At 37.4% G+C, this 18,901-nt stretch overlaps 1 protein-coding gene across 1 annotated transcript in view; it reads right to left on the bottom strand.

Moving 5' to 3' along the window:
* The window catches only part of LOC107739433 (VPS10 domain-containing receptor SorCS2), a 161,429-nt gene that overhangs the window by 48,451 nt on the left and 94,077 nt on the right, over positions 1–18,901 (bottom strand). The window lies entirely within an intron of this gene.

An 18,901-nucleotide genomic window follows, 5' to 3' on the forward strand; every position in this document is an offset into this window, starting at 1 on the left:
AAAAATATCCATATTTCAAACATAATAAACAGTTTTCTCTCACTTCCGGTATCTTGTCATACGTGGAAGGCATTCCGGCGGATGACGCAGCACGTATGCGCAGCGAGCGCGCCTCTGAGGTATGCTAGTCTCGTGAGTTTGTTTATAGGAGCAAAGGAAGCAAAGTTTCCTTACTTTAGCAAAGGAAAACTAGTCTCCTCTTGGTTTATATCGAAATCCTCTGAGATTTTTCTTTGCAAATCTTCGGTTTGTACTTCTAATTCGTGACCGGCGTTTTGTTTTGTTCTCTCTCCGCATTCCTCACTAATCACGCAACGCCGACGTGCTACGTCATCCGCCTGAACGCCTTCAGCGAATGACAGATACCGGAAGTGAGAGAAAAGTGTTTATTAAGTTTGAAATATGGATATTTTTCTTACAAAAAGAGGCCTTTATTCACCCCCCGGAGCCATCTGCGACACGTTTTATTATGAATGCGCGCGCTTTATTTGACGACTTGTGGACTGTTCAACACCCGCTTACTGCAATGATAGAGCTTGGAATAGCCAGGACAATTTTTTATATAACTCCGACTGGATTCGTCTGAAAGAAGAAAGTCATATACACCTAGGATGCCTCGAGGGTGAGTAAAACACAAGCTAATTTTAATTTTTGGGTGAACTAACCCTTTAAGGACTCTTATTTTGCATTATATTCCTGTTGTTTCTGTGCTTTCTTCCTGTGTTCAGTTCCTGTTTGTCTTGCTGCCCTCTTGCCATGTACCTGCCTAGTTTGTTTCTATAGTTACTATCATTAGTTTCCATAGTAACTCATTAGCTTCATATTAGCTGCAACCTGCTTGTTATCTTGTTAGCATCTCTGTGTAAATATACCCCTGTGTTTCAGTGGTCTTTTGTCTGTCATTGTTCCTGCCTGTGTGTTCTTGTACCTGGTACCCTTGTGTGGATTTACTCCTGTTTCAGGTCTGAATTTTCTGTGTTTGTTCTTTTGACAATTAAAACTGTGTTTGCATATGGATTCTCACATCATCTTCTCCTTGATCACCTTACAGTTTATATTGTATATAAAATTGTATAATGTTGGTGATAAAATAAGAAGTTTGCTTATTTGCAGATCAATACACATTAAATGTCTGCACTAATATTTCTCATTAGTGCTGACTAATGAAAAGTCTGATTAGTACTGACTAGAATTAATAAATAAACATGGTTCATTGATCATACTTTATACTTTTATTTGAAGTAATATTTTATTAGTCTCCTCTAATGTTGGACATCTTAATAACATAATTAAGAAATAATTATTAAGAAAATGTGCCATAAGTCACACCAAATGTGAGACATCACACCAATCTGAAAGATAATTATGAGGATGACGCAGGAAACACTACTAAGGTAGAATTCATAGTCAGTTTTTACAGGAAAACGGTTTTGTGACCTTTAGAAGTTGAGCAGGATTAAAAAGACCCCTTGCTTTTGTGTGGAGCTTGGAGACTTTGTGTCTCACAAACGGTATACACACACACACCCACAAAGAGCCGCGGGCTCACTGCAGCATGTGCAGAACATCAAAAGCAGCTCTGCACGCAATCCAATGATCATGTTCATATAACATTCTTAAGACACATCTGAGGGTCCAAGAAGTCATCAAATATAGCATTTCACATGAGAAGGTTTTTAATACAGGACGATTCCAAATAAATCCCTCTACACATTTGATCAATTATTCAACAGGGAAAATTGACAGCATTCACGATGAGTGATATTAGAGCCAACTGAAAATACTATTAAAAAATTATTTTCTTTAAAATGTATTTTTAAATCTAAATCTGGAAGTCTGAAATGACAGAAATACAAACACTTTATTAACAACAGAAATTTGCAGAACAGACAGAATGCGAGAAACACAGAGGTAAGTTATATGTCTGTATTTGCACATGCCTGCACACTAACACTGGTTAGGTGATCTATAATTCAATATTGTGTACAGATTTCTCTACATACACTGGGAAGTAAACTTCAAGAAGGCAAAACAAATAAGGAGTCTTCAATGAAGACTGTTGTCCTCTATGATGTCTGAGATGAAAATGAGTTTAAAATACACGTGTCACGTTCTTATTAATGTAAACTTTGGAATCATATTTTTACAATAGCCATAGGATTGGAGAAGCTTTTTAAACAGCAGCATTTGTATTATTAAGATGAACCAATACAACTGCTGGAATAGATTAGCATTTCAGGCTCCTCAACCCAACCTCATGAGAAAGTGTAAATATTTTACAAGTTGGCAATTTTGTATGAATATATATATAAAATGTAAAATAATAATAATAAAATGCTATTTCAGTTTTTCTACTTTGAATGAATGAATGAATTAATGATGCATTTATATAGCGCTTTATTGACCCCTACTCTTTACGAGAGTTTCTTTGACTAACATTTCATGTTTAATTCAAAGAGTTACTTGCAGTTTCTTTGTAACTGTTCGTGAAATTTATTTGCAATTTCTGAGTGAACATTTTCTACACCAGTTTTTTTTTTCAGTGTAGGAAAACAAACTTTTTTGAAAAAAAGTCCACCCCTAAACCCTCATTGTGGTGTACTGTAAGCAAACTGTATGACAATGTACAAATGAAATTGTACAAATTCATGCAAATTCGCCACCAATTCATCAAATAGTTACAAATTGCCATGAGAGTGTGTTGCTGCTGCTAAGAAAACTATCATAAATCCTGTTCAAGAAATCACAATAATGACCAAAAGAAGTGATTTGTTTTTTTTTAAATGAAGTGAAATAAATGCACACAATTAACCTTAAATAAAAGCACACAATTTTTTCATCAGAAGGGCAGCTATAAATGTTATCTGTCTTTGCCTAAATTTGCATTAATTTCTGTCACATTTATCACTAATGTCAGTCTTTTGACCTAAAGGGAGACAAAGCGTCAGATTTAAATATGTCCTGCTACAGTGCTGCCATTATGTGAAACTTTTTCCATTCTCTCTACTTGTTCCCCAGGCTGCCTTTGACTGTAATAACAGTCAAACAAAGGCTAATGCGAAAAAGAGACTTTCTATATTAATCAAGACCGCAAACACAAGTTCTATAGGTTTGTCTCCAGTGCTGCAGAAATGTGTATACAGTGCATGACATGTGCATGACAGGGTTGCATAATAAACATGCATCCTTCCATGTTTATCAACTTTTACTATTAAACCAATGCGTGCTATCTGAAAGTATCTGAAAATACATATTCAAACAGACATGCTGAAGTTCAGCATGTGACATTTAGAAGAGAATAATGAGAGCACTTGACAGGAACTAAACCTGCTTTGCTGATTTTCCCATTCTTCCATCCCTCTGCTTCTCTCTCTCATTCCTCTTACAGCTCTTTTCTTTAAAAAAATATCTTTTTCATTCACCTCCATAATGTTTTTGCTTTACTTAGTTGTTATTTGTTAAATGCTTCAGCTATTCACTTAATTGTGATCATTAATAAAAGCAACATCACTACATTGTCAAAGACTCTTTTGCTGTTTTAGCTTCCTCTTATTGTATTTGAAACTTGAGATAAAAATACTTCTTTCATTCATTTTTTTTAATGTGATGTTTTCCAGTCTACAGTATAGCAAACAAGCAATGGCAACTTTTCCCAAGAATAATCAGTGTGAACATATTCTCTCTTGCTGGATTAAATCCAACAGATTGAAGCTGTCACATAATTCTATATTTTATAAAATTGTTAATTAAAAAAACAAAAAAATTCTATCTTAGACTCTAAGTTAAAGCATTTCCCAATGTTCTCAAGCCTGGCTTAATTTCCTTCAGAAACACTGTTCTATTCACTGTTTTTATCCATGAAGAAAGGAATGTGAGAGCAGAGAAAGCAAGATAAAGCCAGAGAGAGAAACATGGGGACAGGCACTAAAAGAGAGCCTGGAGGCCAGTGGAGTAAAAACAGGGTAGAAAGAAGAGGGAGAGACAGAGAATGATGGTGAATGAAAGAGAGGGAAGACGAGTGACGGGAGCACGCTGAGCCCTGGCCTTCCAGACACGCACAATGATTCCAGTTCAGGAACAAATTGGCCAATTTTTTATGGCATGCCCCTTGGCAGCCTCAACTATTTCAGCTTTTTATATTTATTTTCAGATTTCAGACTGTAGCAAGCATTCATCCAGACTGACGAGACAACTACGCAACTCTGGCTTGGATCTGGCTCATGTTCACACACAACCCCTTAGTCATATTGCTTACTGAAGATGCAGATGTTAAATTTGCTTTTGTGAATCTGGGCAGTTCTTGGGTCAGTGGATATTCAGAGATCTTTTAAATAAAAATTGCAATATACTAAAATACATGTTGAAATGTTACATTTTAAAATGATAAAATGTAAGTTTCCACAAACTGTCCCAGCCACATATATGCTCAAAGTTTATTACAAAATATAGTTAAAAAAAAAGTTGTTTTTCATGCATTAAGTTATACGGTATAAAGGTTACCGTTGCATCACAAATCCTCAAGTTTCTAAAGACTTGAAGAAGAAAAAATTACAGGAGCATTCTTTGTCAGGTTGCAGCTCTGAATGACTTTTCTGAATAAAAGAGCTGACAGGAAAAACTATAGTGGGAAAGACAAGGTCATTAAAAGGGCTTCACTAAAAGACTTTCTGGACATTCCCTAACACGGTCTATAGTGTGAACGTGAACGGGTAAATCTGGTAAAATGGACTTTTAATCAAACTTGTCTATTTATGCAGTAGAAAGGCAAAATCGGTGGTACACGACTAGAGAAAACAGAGAAAGGGGGCTGTAGCTTTCCCTTTTGTCAAAAAGGTAGGAAAATTTCAACACCCAAAATGTACCGAGGTCAATTCGACTGTCCATGAGCTAGGATACAAACCGTGCCGAAGTAGCCTACGATCTGTAATTTACAAAAAAGCTCTGGAGCTGTCAAAAGTGTGGTTTTTGCTGACAAATAAACAGGATATCTCGGTGCAGATAACACGGAGAAACAGAACACAATGTTCATTTAAATATACTACTGACATTGTTACAATAAAAAGCTGGTTGAAAATAAGTGAATTTACCCTTTAAGACCCAATGTACATTTCCAAGAACAAACCTATGCATAGTCATTCGCAACAAACAACCTTCTAATTGAAGAGCCCAAAAATTCATAAATTCAATAAAACAATTCATATTACAATATTTTGTAGTCTACTCTCTAAAGGCTGGATTTATCCGTATTAAGGTCGGTGCACACAAAGACAAGTGCATATGCAAAAAAATATCCATCACATTCATTTTAAATCCAAACTTCTCCTCTGCCGTCACTGAAGCAGCAAAAGAGGCCATCTTTCTGGCAGTGTCAGTGTGTGAGAGAGAAAGTGTATGTGGGGGAGCTTTTGCAAGATGGATTTGAAGCATAAATGTTCAGTCGTTTTGTCAAGATGGAGTTGTATACGGTAAGCTGAGCAAGATTCAAGGCCAAACGATTTGTCATGCACACACACTAGCTTTAAGATATGAGAATGTGAATGTTTGACTGCACGGTGCCCTACAGCAATGTTTCCCAACCTTTTTTTAGTCGCGGCACCCTTTGGAAATTTTAACAAACTTGTGGCACCCTACAAAATTAATTTTGTCACAATATTTGAATTTCTAACTTCGATATGATAATTTGAAAAGTATAGATATTCGGTACAACAGGGAAGAACTGCAGAATATAATGTCATACAGATATTTTTAATATTATTTAAAAATTTTGTCCATCAATGGTGGCAATCACCTACAGTATCAGAAGACACTGATGTGTAAACGTATTTATATTTAGATCCACATGTAGCCTATGTGGGCTTGATTTTAACAGCAGGCTCAATTCAATAAGTGTGACCGCACTCTTCACAAGAAAGAAATGAGGCATGTATTTGCATTAAACAAACAGTTTAACAGAAGTTCATCAAATATTCAACATAACACACACACATATAACCACATACAACACAAAGAACTGGGTTTGGAGGTCACAGAGACTTTGTGATCATCTTCATTATTCTGAAAGCAAAAAATCCTGTCTTACTCTGGGGAGTCATTGTTTTCCGCTCTTCTTTGGATCAGTGATTCCTTATTGAATGAAGGAATAAAGGATATGAGGAATATGAACCAGCTGTCATTGAGAGACTCACTCACACACACACACACACACAGATCACATTAACAAGCATCATCCTGATTGTCAGGCGGTTCAAAAGCTGCAGACAGTCTGCCTGCTTCCTCATGACCAGCAAGGATCAACCTTCTAAACACACACAGACCATCATTAGCATACTTCAGCCCTTCTGTCTCAAGCTAATGTTCCAAGATCAGCTTTCTAGTCTGCTGCTTAATGGTCAAGAATGAGACAGAGTTGGCTTAAGCTGATTCTAACTGTGTAACCAAAGAGAACAAGTTTAAAGGAAGACATTAAAATTCCTCAGATGTTCACAAAAGAGGAGCATGCTGGGTAAGGAGACAAAGTAATGGAAAGAGCAACAGGAAGCTACACAAATGACACATGCTTCCACTGCATTTGTGTCAGTGTGTGTTTGTGTGAGAGAGACGCAGAGGACGAGTCTCCAACTGAGTCTGTTTGTTCTGTACCTCTGTTGAGACGTGTGTGTTTGTCCAATTAGGGGCAGTAGTGGTCTGGCACTTAAACACACACACACACACACACACACACAACAACAACAACAAAAATTTGACCATTCTTGATTTCTTCTATAAATGCAACCATAAATTATATATTTATGGAATGTTTTTTTTTTTTTTTATGAAATGGAAATCTTTTGTGACATGATAAATCTCTCTACTGTTATAAATTGCTTCAAGAAAGAAATGAATGTTATGTCAAATCATAACAGTAACGTAGTTTCAGGATATGTTTAAGAAGTGATTTCTTACAATTATAAATTTGTTATAAATGTTGTTATAAATGTATTTTATATATTTATTTATTTAATTATTTGTTTATTATTTAATTTCACAATCAGAAATGGCTAAAACTGTGAGATATTTAAAAAGTACATGACAAACAGTAACAGCAATTATCTGGACAAAATTTGTGGGAGGATTATTAGTGAAATCCCAACTAGCAGTTTTGTAGTATATTGTATATTGTATATAAAATAGGCCGTACCTCTTATGCTTACAAAGAGACCCACTGTCCAATATTGGACATTTTAAATGCTCTAAAATATTATACATTAAGACTGGATAAGCATATAATAGTTTGATTCATGTCATAGTTGTGTCATAGGCAACCATGCTTCATTTCAAAATAAGATTTTGTTGTTGTTTTCCTGATATGTCACTCATACATAAGTTTGACTATGCAGCATTCAGTGCAAAATCCTTTGGGGGGAAAAACATTGCAATGGACAGGGTCTGAAAGGGTTAACAAACTGGCTACAAAAGTGCTTCAGTACCGAGTGTGTGCATTTCAGTTACATACTATATGGATTAGAACCAAAATAACATACAATAAAACTGTCTTCCTGTTGTGACGAGGAGAAGACAAGATAAAAAAAAAAAGCAATAGAGGAAAGGGGTGGAATAATCAGCGTGTTAGTAAACCTGTGATGCAGGACATGAAAGAACATTCACTGTCACCTTCAGTCACAGCTGGGACCTTCAACCCAGCAGCTATATAACTACAACATACGACATCTAGAAGAATGGACACCATTGCCCTTTTTTAAACATGTACAGTTATGCTTAAAATGGATTACAGACCCCTAGTTTCTCCACCATGTAATTTAAAGGCACAATATGTAATTTTCGCCGCTAGAGGGCGCATATTCAAAATAAACAAAGAGACAAAGGCGTAGTTTGATGACGCAGTGACTGAGTGTGGAATCATGGGAGTTGTCGTCTTCATCCTCACAGCCGATGCAATCCGACGGGACTCGGGCAGAAATCATGTTCATGGATGAGCTAATGATTTATTAACGTAGTAGAATGAAGCAGGGTGAGGCTGAAAGCCGTCGAAGCGAAATGAGGCCGCTGAACGAGCGTGACACACGGCTCGAAAGCAGCGGAGCTTTTATTATGCCACAGTCGACCGCTTCCGCTCCTTCCGGTCGTGCGTATGTGGGGTAAAGCAGTGCTGTTTTATCATACTAGATACAGACTTCCATCAGCTCACCTGCATTATGATTGAACTATCCTTACACAAGGATTGAGAGAGAGCATTGAATCTCTCTGATGGGATATGTTGCCGCTGGCAGTTTCACTCTCTTTCATCCTCTCATACAAGCTTTCTGATGAATGTATGAGTGTGTGAGACATTCACAGCAGATAACCCCTCTCTGTCTCTGTCTGACATCATCAGTAAGAATAATAACAGACTGACAGAAAATATCAATTGCCAAAGATGAGTGTCGGTATGCGAACAAGCAGAGAAACAAAAACAAAAGAAGAATGCCATCAATCAGCATGTGAATGCCAGAGAACAACACAGCAGCATAACCACAGACTGTCAATCAACTGAGAATGACCTTAATGCACTTTAGCACTTAACCATCTGTCACAGGAAATGAGCGTGAACATCAGAAAGAGGATGCTCAGGCACTCACTGATGAATCGCTTTCCTCACTGTCATGGCATGTAAAAGAGGAGAATTACCTCTTTGTTGACTCAGCAGAATTCGCAAGTATTTGTGTTTCCTGCTTTAATGCAAAACTGTAAAGTAATTCTATAGCTCATTAGCAGTGAGATATAAGGAGAGGTCCTTAGGGAATCCTTTGGGATTGCAAATCAAATCCACTCACATAAATACAGACAGGGGGTCCACAAGGTTCTTATTGGCATCTATGGTTTCATGAAGAACCTTAACATTCCCGGAACCTTACCATTCCACAAAAGGTTCTTTATAGTGGAAAAAGGTTCTTTAGATTATTATAATGTTCTTCACACTACAAAAAAGGTTGTTTTTAGAACTGTTCACTGAAAGGTTCTTTAAGGAACCAAAAATGGTTCTTCTACATTCTAAAATATAAAGGTTCTTTATTAAAATAGATCTTCTATGTGAAAACCCTCTTTTGTAACCTTTATGTTTAGGACACCAAAGGCATCTTTACACAGCTGATTTAAGGTTGTTCTGCGCCTGCTCAAAATTCTGCTCAAAACACATAAAGCACATAAAAGCCTGACTAAATGATGTCATCTCCGACCCACTTCAGTCCATAGTATCAAGGTAAACAGTTATTATTGCTGTGTAAATGCATTTATGCCACCTTAGGTGTCTGTGCAAAGAGACCTAAGACATCTAAATGTCACTTCAAAAGCACTTCTGTGCCATTTTTGCAGTGCAAGTGAGTCAGGACTGCCATTGGTGCCTCCTCGGAATAGCAGGTTCATGGTCAATAAAAGTGTCAATGTCACAAACTTCCTTATTTGATTGAGTACCTAGAAATACTGCAGAATCTTAAATATTTGTTGTGCATTTAAAATCCTTAAACTTTACAATTTACACATAAAACTTTAAGATTTAAAATATGATTATTTTGGACCCCACTGTATATGCAGTTCAGATTTGTCTATGTATGTGCATGTGTGTGTGTGCATCTCTTTGTGAGATGATTAAAAGATTTCTCATCGTCCCTCTCCCTTACACAAGAGCAGATGATTCAGTTCAACACTGCAGCAAAAGCTGAGAGCAGACACAATCAATCCATCTGTAAGCCCTCAAAGACATTCCACGTCATCATGAATTTATTTTCAACCTCCATCACCTCTTTTCAGCTACAATCAATTTACCCTCAAACAGTCTGGCCGCCATCCAGGTGTGATTAAACTATTTCAGAGTACAGTCACAGCCAATCTACCTCAGAGTCCCAGAAAGAAAGAAAAAAATTCAATCAAATATCACAAAACTGTCCATGGTTCCCAATTTGCATACGATCCATCCTAAGTAGTATGTGAGACTGGAATTAGTATCAAATCATAGAAAAAAGTTCCCAGATGGTCTACTACTTCCAGTGTATGTTCACATTCATCTATTAAATGTGTAAGGGAGACTGGGGATGGTTACAACACTGTCAGTTTAACCAATTAGACACAAGCCAAAGGGTTTGAATTATTACTGTCATACAAATGAGCACCAAACAGACTCTTTGTAAAAATAATAAAAGATTTTCTCAACACACAAATAAATAAATAAAAATAATTTAATTAAATTACATAAAAAAATAAATAAAGTGAGGTAAGAAAATAAAGTGTTGAAGAATATTATATCAACGTTTGAGAAACAAAAACATACTCAATCAAAATGTTACTCGTTGCTTTTGTGGATGCTCTTGTGTATAAAACTGACTGTTGTATTGATTTGACAGTGTGATGTTAGGCTACAAGGGGGAAAAAAATAAAAATAAAAAGCCCCAGTACAGAGTGTCCTGTCTTTCCTTTTTATTATATGAATCATCCCACTCAAAATCATGTTTTTTTTTAAACCATTTAATTTTACCTGTTTATTTATTTTATTCAGTCTGCAATGCATTGAAAAAGTTTGTCCCCTGTTGTCCACTGACATCAAAGTCCACTGACTTGGTAAATGGTGCTTGGTCAGTATATATTTCTCTCCTGATTCAGACACGACAACTTTTTCACTGAAGAAAGCAATATTAAGGATAGAAGACTTTTAGCCGGAAGCAACGGTTTGAAGTTAAAAAACGTCATGATGGATTTGTTTCTTACAAACATTCAGCTTTTCGTTTCACAAGACATTAATTGATGGACTGGAATCGTGTGGATTACTTTTTATCAGCTGTTTAAACTCTTATTCTGATGGCACCCATTCACTGCAGAGGATCCATTGGGGAGCAAGTGAAGTAATGCTAAACTTCTCCAAATCTGTTACAATAAAGAAACAATCTCAACTACATCTTGGATGGCCTGAGGGTGAGTAAAATTTCAGAAAATGTTCAATTAGGGTGAAACATTCCTTTAATACGTTAACACACAGACACAGAAGGTGTGTGTTTGGCTTGTATTAACTACTGTACACATTATTACATGCATTATTAAGCAAAAACATCAGCAGACTCTTGGCGTGCAAGACCCATGTTTGGCAGATCTTCAAGGATGAGCTGCTGCTTATTTTCTCGTCAGTACGGTAGGGTAGTGTAAATGAAATGAAATTAAACTAAATGAGGAATAACAAATCAGGGGGAGTGAAAATGACAGAATGCACATAGCTGTCCAGGCGAGTAGTCATGTAAAACTTCAGACACTTTCTAAAATCGTCAAATAGAAGTCTGAGACATATGAGTAAAGAACAACTGTTTTAAAACTACAGTAGCAAACAAAGGCCACGTTCACACAGCAGCAGAATACAGTTGTCAGTCCTGTATCTGAGTTCTTAATACGGTTATGCGTGGACGTCGCCATCTTTGATATTACTTTGGTCACTGTCGCTATGGTAACTGGTAAGGAACACGGGCTTGACTCCTGTTGCACTTTCATACTGACAGTATTCGAGACACTACTGTAAAACTCACACCTGTAAGTAAATGCGGTTGTCTGTATCTGAGTTCTTAATACGGTTATGTTCACACACAGTACGGTTATTTACGGGTGTGACAACCGCATTCTGTAACCGAACTCACACCGGTAAATTTTCAGGACTCACAACCGCATTCTCGGAAAACCCACGCTGTGTGAACGGAACAGGACTGGATAACTAGTTGTCTGTCACGTCATACAGTGCGAGAGAGAGCCGCTCTGCTGCACAAAGCGTGTCTACCGTGTGCTGCATGTTTTCATGTGTGGTTTCAGTAACTTAACAGTGACGGAGAAATGAGCTGTGTGTCATCTGAAAGTTTTAGATCCAGTCTCCACCGGAGCCGCTCTGGCGCTCCCGTCGTTTTGTGTTCTGAGCGCGACTCAAATGTTCTGCTCTCCACCCATATATAAAAGCTGCTGTCGGTTAATGAAGATTTGACGGATGAACTCATGGCTCGATTGGACTCTTGTCGTGTCAGAAAGTGATAAGACTTTCAGTTTTATGGACGTCGCCATCTTTGTTATTCTAAGGTTTAGGAGTAGGGTTAGTGTAGGGGGAGACAGTGCCACGGTTCAAGTGTGAACGTAGCCAAACACAATATATATGACTCTATATTTAAAATAAAACATTTCATACTACACATAACAGTGTTCCATAAACTCTGCAAACAATTAAAATTCTCCTGCATGTCTGTACATTTTATTTTTGTGCTTCTGGCTTGTGCTCAGCAGTATAATTTATAAAGGCTCTCACAAATCAAAGCCACAAAATCAAACTCAAAAGTAAATGCGGTTGTAAGTAAATGCGGATAATTACCGAAAATCAAGCCTAAATAATGACAGACACAAAAAGTGGGTTAGCAGGGGACATGATGATTACATTAAAAAAGTTAAAGCAATTTTTTGTTGAAATACTTTCTCCTATTGCAAATGGATATGCTTAGTCTGTCTGACCAATGGCAGAGGGGGAAGAGTTCTGGAAAACAGTAATTATTTTTGGAATTATGTTTGATGAGGCTACTGCCACAGAAATTGCCTCAAAGCAGTTTTGAGTCTGAGGCCTAGACTGAGCACAAGGGACAAAAAAAAGTTGAAGAAAAACTCCCTCAATAAATCCAAGCTGCAAAGGGACATGCTTTCTCTTCTATTTGCATTAAATGAACAAAGTTTTGGTCATCAGACACTGTAGTACAATGTAGGAACGGGATTTTGTATTTTATTGATTGGTTATGGAAAATCAGGTCAGACCGATCCATTTTATCTGTCACAAATTCCATGTAATGGCAATGGCGACATTTATCAGTGTTATCGATCTCTCCGTAAGGTCAGGAGCATAAACGGTCACTGTGATTTCAAAAACTTTATTACAGGGTCTGCTGATATTCTCATGCAACTACTGCATGATTACTGAAGTGATTCAAGAAAATCAATCCCATTCATAATTTCAAGCAGCGTGTGTTTTAGTAAGTCTGAGTGTGCTCGTTTATGGATGTAAGGATTCATTTAGTGGTGTGAGGGGGTGTGTGTAGGCACACATTACAAAAGAGTTTAAAGCTCATTACAACTTAAAGAGCCCATGACCAAAGAAGCTATTCGTAATACTTATACTTGGCTAAACGATGGACTACTTAATTGACTCCATAATCTTTTAAAGCTGAGCCCAAAAAATCTTCAGGACAAGATTAATTAAATATCTCGGCCACTTTTAACACGTCTAGGAATAAAAGAGTGTTTATTTGTTTGCCGTTAATATTTGGCAGAATGTCCTTTTCAATTTGACTGCAAATTCTAGTGGATGTTGTGGAGTAATGCCAATGTTTATATTTTGAAATGGAAGATCTAACATGGATTAGTTAATTGGTTGATTTCAATAACATCAACTGTAATAATACATAATGATAAAGTGTTCGAATAATAAGTAAATGGGAATTATCTCTCATTTTAAAAAGCAGTCTTTCAAATAACTATAGTCCAACATTTATTTATCTCCTATAAACAACTCAGTCTCATAAAAATACGTACCTCTGCGTACATTTCTGCAACACCGTTTTTACGTACCTTACTGCACATTTCGCCGCAGTTTCAAAAAGAAATGTCCACTGAGTGGCGCTAAAACACGGGTTCAATACGTCAACCCTGGCACGTTTTTATTACGTTGATATAGGTACGTATTGCTGTGTTTTTATTACGTTTCTTCAGGTACATATTGCGGCGATTCAGAATTCAAATATCCGGGGACTGTCGCTAAAAGTTAATGCTCTATCGTGTTGGAAATATGCCCTACACCAAACCCAACCCTAAACCTACCCGATAGTGTTAACAAATGCAAAACTGATATAAAAACAAATTTTTTGTCTTGCAAAAATGTGCCCCCAGGTACGTATTTGCCATGAGACCGGGTAGCCTATAAACCATGATCAACAGATCAAGATCCCTCTGCACTTCAAATACTGTAACGCAGTGGGTTAACACACCAATTTACAGTAAAGTCTAACAGTCTATGAGCTTCATGTCCGGATAAACACAGATAGGACAACAATCCTTCACCTAAGAATGAGAAAATGTGAGAAAATCCTGCTAAATTCTTAAAGGTAAAGCAGCTATGAGAAACAAGTGAATATCGCTTGGCTTTTATCTCTCTTCCCTCTTTCCTGGCTCTATGAGAACTTTCACCCAGAGAAACACCATTCCATTAGGCATTCACGCTCGTGGACTTTTCTGATTTCTGGAGCTGGAAGATGTGAACACTGGTTCCCTTTCGTGGAACTTCGAACTGCGTCCTCTAGCTCAGGGAACCATGGTTACACAAGTAACCCGAGACGTTTGCTTCACTCACTTTCCAATGCATGTATTGAACTCCCAAATGTCAGAGATAGCCACTGTCTTTTATATCTGTTTTAGCTCGGTTTCAGGACACTGAGCAAGGAGATTTTAATCTCAGGCCTTATGCTCTGACTATAGCTACTGAAGTAATGGGAGTTTTTCCAACAGAACGAGTCCCTAAGAATGGGAGAGGACTTCACTATGCTGCAAGCCTCATTAACTCACACCATAGTGAGAGAGATTTATATATGGAAAGACAATGTAACACCATCTATCTAAACATTATATAATGTAATATTAAGTTCTATGGCACAAAATTTGTGACTCCAAATCATGGAAGTATTCACTTTGGATAACAGTCAGTAAAAAAGGCAATCAAGACAAGTTAAATAATATTTAACATTTATATATGTAATATGTAAATGCTTCAAACAGTGTAGAATCTGAAAAAAATATATAAAAGTGTAACAACATTCTTTCTCTGATAAAGTAGAAACGTCCTGCTTTCTCATTTTGAAGGCCATTTCCTATTAATGAACTTTCTCTGTATCTCTAGTGTGGACAAATCTCACATTATTTCCTGAATAATTACTTGCTGGAGTTCCAGCAAGAGATAACACGGGACAAAGGAAGGGAAATTTATGCCGTTTGAAATTAAACTGTTTGCTTAAACTCTTTGTCTGAACTGCGCAAACTATTAATGAAATGAAGGCAGGCGGCACTGAACTCCACTGAATCCATTACTGCAGCTTCAGCTGCTGTTAATGCCACTGCTGAATATTTCTAATTAGAGACAGAGAAAAGATACTGCTCATCTTGGCTAAGGGACTTAGAAGTGTGATTTAATGGAGGTCAGATATATCAGGGACAAGGATAGCTTTATTTGCAACTGCTGTCAATCTTGCTTTTCTGTCTTTCCCTGTTTCCCTCTGACGCTTCGTTCTTTCTGTGTCTCTTGCTCTCATTCACGCTCGGTTGAGCTCAGCGCTGTAGAAATGAGGGGGCCAGACGCTTTGGTTTTGGATCAGTGGTGTTTGATCCCTCTCCTCTACGCTGGGACGCTGTCTACCCCCACACTGATTGACATTTTGTAGTTGTACGGTGACCTGTGAGATGTAGGAGTGGATTCACCATCACTCTCTCTCTGTCTCACAAACCTTGTGTCATGGAATGTGCTAAACAGAGTACTCACGAAGACGAAATAACAAGAAAAATAGTCTTTAATCCAAATAACGCAATACCAGTGTTGCCAACTGCTTTCAATTGAAAGTAGCTAAAACTGGTAGTTAAATGTCACTAGATGACATCATAATGGCAAATTCACTGATCTATATAAAGATGAATGTTGATCAGTGAGCAAGATGAGAACTTAGATATGGTCTGTCCAATAAGTTGCTATATTTGTCCCTAAACTTTTGAAAAAAGTCTCAAAAGGGGCGGGGAAGTCGCTAAATCTAGCTACAAAGTAGCTAAATTGGCAACACTGCGCAATACAGAAATACAGAGAAACAGGCTAACAATGCTTCCAAACACAACGTTCAGACAGGACAATGAACTCAGGAAACATGGGACTATAAATACTAAACCAAATGAAGACTAATAGGCTAATTAATAGACAACAGGTGAACTGAATAGAATAATCAAACGCATGCACTGGAAAATTAGGTCAAGCAAGGCACTGAAGACAAAAATCAAACAATGCATAGAACATACATGTGACACCTTGACACACATTTTGATTTATAAATACATACTCAGATAGGGCTGAGCAATAAAGATGAAGTGTAAACACTGTGGCTCTATGGTGTTATCAGACATTGCTCTTGTTTGTTTGAGCATCCAGACACAGCATGCAACACTGACTCAACAAATGGTGTAAGTTTGGTGCGGGACTATCTGCTTGGCTGACCAATGGAAGACTGGGGGAGTGTTTGGGAAAACTGTTTGAAAACTAACATTTTTGAGATGTGTTCAAAATATTTGAGAGCTTTCCTTAATACCTCATGGAGCCTGTAAATTGAATGAACAAATTTCTAGTCAATAAGTTAATTGTTGACCATTTATTTAATTTAGTTATTTTTTGTTTAAACAATTAAAAATATGAAAAAACTGTTTAAAAATTAGTGTTTGTACCATTCATTTTATATGAATTTTACTACACAGTCTAAATAATGTCTAATTTTCTACATTAAATTATGACACTCTTCTTTTTTAACAAATCACACTGTGTAAACACTATGTATGTGTGTGTGTGTGTGTGTGTGTGTGTGTGTGTTTGTGTGTGTACATATTCAGAAGGCACTAGGAAAAGAATGGATTGTGAAAGTCTAATCACACAGCCTTTAAAAGGGCAGTATATAATATTGACAGCTAGCGGTTGAAATGGGTACTGCAGTTCAAATTCAAACTATTGTTTCTCCCACCCCTTCCACCTCAGACAGGACGCTCATGCAGGTTGCCAGATTGTGGACACGCAACAGGAACGCGCGCAATTGACAATTCACAGTTTTCACGTGACGTCACACCCTTACAGGAACGCCCACATGAAGCGCAATACAAGGCTTTCCTCCACTGACCACCAGTTATTTTTATGAGGTTTGCATTAAGTAGTAATGTAGTAAAACAGTGATATTTTAAAGGCCAAATTCAGTATACACTTTATTGATGATGCATACTTTGTACAGGCAAGCAGATAAACCCAGAATACAAACACAATGCGCAAATTTTAGTATTAAATGTTTTCCCATAGAAAACCATTATAAAGAAAACACTTAACCATTTAGCGCATTGCGTTCATATTCCGAGCTCATCTGCTTGCCTGTATAAAGCATGCATCATCACCGCTTTAAGTGTTTTCACATTAAACATGTACTGCTGTATTTAGCGATTAAAATATTGCGCTTTATATGGATTGCTAATGGCCAAAACTTGCATTTTGTTCACATATCTTTGTTGTATTCTTTTGAGAGGTGATCTAAATATTTTTGGATTGGAACAACAGATAGAAAATTGACAGGCTTGTGCTGCAGTTCTATGGATGTTTTGCCCACCAGGTCTTCGAGTCAGCCACATGGCCTTATACACACTGTTGAACAGTTGATTTATCTCGTTGATTTATATTTTAATATTTCTCTTGCCATAAAACGTTTAGGAATGGATGCCAAAGCTTTTTAGGTCAGGTAGAATCTCCTATATCTGACCCAGTTTCTTTCAAATACATTCGAATGGTATGACAATTAGAGATTAAATCTACAGATAACGCTAATACACACTAAATACATTTAGTCACGCAATGTTGATGTTGTTAACATTAACGATTTGAGAACAAAGTATAACAATAATTATAATTTGAACGGTTTGAAGTGATCTTAGCTAACTCTGCGATCGTTAGATTTAATCAGCATTGGTAGCGCAATTTATTGTAAAACTTTATTTTCAGTTGGTCAGAACAAAACTGGAAGACATGTTACTTACTTGTTCAAATGACATTTTTGTGTGAAAGTTCTTATTCTGGACATACTTCCAAGATGTAGTATCTGTACAGGGCCATCCTTAAGGGGGTGCAACTGTGCTTGAGGGGGCTCCGCGGCGAACGGACTGAGGGGGGCCCCGCTACCTACCTTGCACCGGGCCCTGCGTCAGCTAAGGATGGCCCTGTATCTGTAATTCCAAAGTACAGTGAATATCCACATTGGTGCGTTGACTGAGGCCCACACATACACCTCAAAACATTAGATTAATCCGCGCTGAGGAGCCGTGCCAATGCACAACCCACGTAAAGAAAATAATTCCGCAAATAACTGCAATTGCAAATTTCAAACAGAGATGGCAACAAAGAGGCAAAACTTACGAACGGCAGCTTTAAGTAGTCAAAAAATTACATACAGCACCTTTAAAATCAAGGCTGCTTAATTTTTCACTGCCATCAAAATTTTGTCAAAAATGTCAATATATATCTTGTCAATATCTTATGATTATGAATAACATATCTCCCAACACTACACCCAACCAAATAGCTTTTTTTTTTATTATACTCATAGGTGTATATACTTATACCTTGGCAAAATAGCACACAACATTTTTGTGTGTATAGATAAATACAAGCAGAGAGGTGTGATTATGATGAATAGCATCATAATATGACAACCACCATCCAGCAGCATGAACATCATTTCTGTGAGTCAGAGTTGAAATATGTTGCCAGCTCAGCAAATAGATGCTTTTCCTGCGGCTCACTACAAGTGCCCCAGACGGCAGCGCCATCAATGAGGACACTCAAGGGTTGTTCCCTAGAAGCCTGGAAGTGTATGTTTTCATGAAAGCCACTTTTTCCCACATACAGCAGAAAGTGTAAGCATTGTCCTGCCCTGTTCAAAACACTCTTTGTGTCGACAATCAAGGTACGGTCATTCGAGATTTGAAGATAAAGGAGTCTGACATGGGAAAGGGGTTTGACTGTTACGCCATCAGGAGTGACTGTGAACTTTTCTCTTTTTTCTCCTAAGGTCAACACTTCCTGTGCAATTTGCTTTGCAGC

Source organism: Sinocyclocheilus rhinocerous, unplaced genomic scaffold (genome assembly GCF_001515625.1).
Source record: "Sinocyclocheilus rhinocerous isolate Xijiao unplaced genomic scaffold, SAMN03320098_v1.1 scaffold371, whole genome shotgun sequence".
NCBI lineage: Eukaryota > Metazoa > Chordata > Actinopteri > Cypriniformes > Cyprinidae > Sinocyclocheilus > Sinocyclocheilus rhinocerous.